This window comes from Elephantulus edwardii, unplaced genomic scaffold (assembly GCF_000299155.1).
Source record: "Elephantulus edwardii isolate Elephantulus edwardi_28Jun2011 unplaced genomic scaffold, EleEdw1.0 scaffold00113, whole genome shotgun sequence".
NCBI classification, from domain to species: domain Eukaryota; kingdom Metazoa; phylum Chordata; class Mammalia; order Macroscelidea; family Macroscelididae; genus Elephantulus; species Elephantulus edwardii.
This window is the reverse complement of record NW_006399863.1, coordinates 4,342,928-4,347,101: the sequence shown is the minus strand read 5'-3', so window position 1 is coordinate 4,347,101 and position 4,174 is coordinate 4,342,928.

The following is a 4,174-nucleotide window of genomic DNA, read 5'->3' as shown; positions in this document are numbered from 1 at the left end:
CCATAAAGAATAGCTGTGTGCAAGAAAATAATGTAAACTTTATTCTTACTTTTGTTGTCTTTTTGGCTATTGTTAAGCCCCTAATTGTAAGAATGGGATATAAATGTATCCTGCTAAACGCAATAAGTAGGGAAGAAGGAAGAAGAAGAAGAATGAGAATGAGAATGACTTAGAATTAAAATCATCAAGATCACTTGACTGTTTGTCTTGTGTTCTTTCACCGTCCTTCTGCCGAACTTCTACCCACCTCCGTGTTCCCTCTTCGAGACCCTAGACCCCAGGCTTGCAGCCACTGAGTGTAGCAGCCCGCGGCACTAAAGTATATCAGTGATGATGAGGATGGCATAAGATAGGGCAGGGTACAGATCTGCTGTTCATAGGTTTGCTGTGGATCATGGTCAACTCCAGGAAGCTTAACAACACCACCACAAACGTAGGTGTTGAATGTAAATCTGAGTAAAATGAACTCACTGATAACTTCAATCTTTTCTCTATCTGTCATGATGTTGCCTGTTGGCCCTTTCACTACTCACTCATCACTGTCAAGTTGGAACAGACTCATAACTGACTCTCCAATGAGTTCTCAGAGTATGTCAATTACATGGAAGGAGATTGCTCATCTTTCCCCCACAGAGTTACTGGTGGATTCAAACGGCAAGAGAAAAACAGCCTTTGAGTAGGTAGCACTACCCCCTACAGACTAGGCCACAAGAACTCCCTATTAGTCCATTGGTAGGTGCAGTTGAGTCAAGTATGACTCATAATCACTGTATGAATAACTGCATGGAACCCTGCTGTATCCTGTGCCGTCATCATCTCTAACACACTAGAGCCCATTGCTGAAGTCACCATGTCAGCCCATCTCATTGGAGGTCTTCTCCTTCACTCACCCTCCGTCTTTCCAAGTATGATGTACCTTTCCAAGGAGTAGTCTTACCTCCCTACATGTCCAAAGTATGAGACATGCAGCTTCACCGTCTTTTCTTCTAAGGAATATTCTAGTTGCACTTTATCCAGGACATATCTGTTTATTCTTTTGGCAGTTGGCAGTTGATGTGATACTCAAACTTCTTCTCCAAAACCACAACACAAAGGCATTGATTCTTCTTCTATCATCTTTATTCATTGTCCATGCTCTTTGATGCATAGCAAGTGAAGACCATGGCCTGAATCAGGCACACCTTAGTCTTCAACTAACTTCAGTGCTCTTCTGCATTTTAGAAAGGTACCTAACAGTGGACATGTCAAGTGTAATACGTCTCCTGATTTCCTGACTGTTGGTACCAAGGATATTAATTGTTAATTCAAGAAAGATGAAATAACTGACAGTTTCAATACTTTATCCATCCATCTTAATGTAGACTATTGGTCCTGTAGAGAAGACCTTTGCTTTCTTGATGTTGAGATGTAATCCATACTGAAGGCTGTAGTCCTTGATCTTCTGTAGTAAGTGTTTCATATCTTCCTCACTTTCAACAAGCAAGTTTGTTATCTACATAACACAGGTTGCTGATGAGTTTTCTACCAATCCTGATGCCACATTCCTCTACATAAAGTCCAGCTTGATGAACTATTTGCTCAGCATACAGATTAAATATAGATGAACTGTACAAAGTATAAATGAAGGAAAACTGAAAGTTGTAAAAAATAAAATGGAAGACCTGAAGATTAACATTCTAGGCATCAGTGAATCGAGACGCACTAGCATGAGACACTTTGAATTAGACAATTATATGATCTACTATGCTGGGAATGAACAACTGAAGAATATGGTGTTGCATTCATAGTTTAAAAGGCAATTTTAAGATGCATACTAATGTACAATGCTCCAAATGATAGGATCCATACACATACAAGGAAGACCAATTATTACAACTATTATTCAAATACATGCACTAACTACTAAAGTCAAAGAGGAGGAGATTGAGGATTTCTACCATCTTTTAGAGTCCAAACATGCAATCAAGATGCCTTTATAATTATTAGTGACTGGAATGTAAAAGTTAGAAACAAGATCAAATGATTGAATTTGTGCCCTCAATGATTTATCCATAGCAAATAGTTTTTTAAAAGATTTTAATTGAGATTTTATTACACGTTTATAAAGGACTGGGATTCCCATTCATTCATTGTTGTACATTTTCCTCCCTGCTCCCCTTGGAGGAAGAATATGGCAGTTGCCCCCCACCCCAAACTTTATCACTTTCTGGAAACCTGATAAACATCTAAGCTGGTCATATCAAAGACCAGAACAGACAATGGATCCTGATAAGGGTCTGAGCCTGATCAAAATAGCCCAAACCTAACTTAACTAACACCCCAAATTCTGAGAAATTCCATCTTAGTTCTCCCCAGGATCCTTATAAGAAGGAACCTCCCCAGATTGCCTGGGCACCATTTCGATTCCTGTCTGTGTGCTGTGCTACTATGTCACTTGGTGTCCCTCTCAGACCGCACAATAAAGGCCTGTTTGTTTCTTGGGACCAGTTCCTTCCTTCTTTCCCTCCCTCCCTTCCTCTCTCTCTCCCTTCCCTCCTTCTTTCCTTCCTTTCTCCCTCCCTTCCTTCTTTCCTTCCTTCCTCCCTCCCTCCCTCTCCCTCCTGCTCTTTTTTCTTTCTAACACCCCTCCCCCCCAGTCTGTTTTTTCTTTAGGAAAAAAGTTCTTTCATTGTTATACAGTCCCCCACACAGACCAATTTACTATACAGCTCTTATTCTGGACTCTTTTCACACCAATAATACCTAATCATATATTCCTTTTATACATTTCTCTCCCTTGTCCATTGCAATGCTGGGTACATTATTTATCCTCTTTTCTTAGTTTCCCCCCAACCCCTGTCAGTCCTGTTTTATAACAGTGAGTGAAATATCTCCAGCCACAAAAAGACAAATACTATATAATGCAAATAGCTTTTTTAAAAAACACAAAAGGCAACTTTACATGTGGACTTCACTGATGGATCGCACAGGAATCAGATTGACCATATTTGTGGGGGAAAAATATCTTTGGAGAAACACAGTCAAAACCAGAGCAAGTGTCAATTGTGAAACAGACTATCAATTACATATGTGCAAGTTTAAGTTAAAGCTGAAGAAAACAAAAAGTAGTCCATTGGAACCAAAATATGACCTTATGTCTATCCCAGTCCAATCATCCAAAAAAAGGTTTATGGTATTAAACACCAGTGGAAGACAAAGATATCATCCATGAAGACAGCAAAAGGTCATTGCAAAGATGGATGAGAAAGAGAAAACCAAAATGATCATCAGAATGTTACTGAAAGCAAGGGGTTCTTTGTGTAGTCAATCACAACAAGACAAATGGATTGCAATATCCATAAGCACTTTATTTATTTATTTATGCAGATCTGGGAGACAGCCGAGTCACCTCCAACCCTCCTCTTCTGGGAGTGGTCATGGGATTTTATAGGATGGTGAGACTCACTTAGCAATGCACTTTTGTTAGTAAGAAAAGAATTTCTACATCTAAAAAGAGTAATTAATATTTAAGTACTAGGAATTCAGGAGGGGCACAGGCCCCTTCTTGGTAAACAGATAGATTAAGATACAATTTACATATGACTGGGAAACAGCCTCAGAGAGATCTAGGAGAGATGCATTCCCACTTCTGGTAAATAGGGAGATCAAACTACATGACTAAAGACAGGAAACAGAGAATTTGGAGGCTAAGTAGTTTTACAGGCTGAAGAAAACTGATGTTAGCTTTATAATTATATAACTATCCTTTATAACTGATACATATATAGAGAATTCTGAACTTATTAATACCACCCTATCAAGAAGACAGCATGAAAATTGCTTTAGCGCCTTGAGAAGACAAAACGTTAAGGAAGAGATGTGGCAGTAAAAGAGCTGAACAGAAAGTTTCAAAGGGCAGCTCAAGAAGACAAAGCAAAATATTTTAAGGAAACGTGCAAAGAACTGGAAACAGAATTAAAAGGGCAGAATTTTCTCAGCATTTCTCAAGCTGAAAATACTGAAAAACAGATTTAAGTCTCAAGTTGTAATACTGAGAGATGCTATGGGCAAAATCTTGAATGACCCAGGAAGCATCAAAAGAAGATGGAAGGAGAACACAGAATCAATGGACAAAAAAATTAGTCCACTAAGTATGTAATGTTGAAAAGGTATGGAGACAGGATGCATCCCTGGC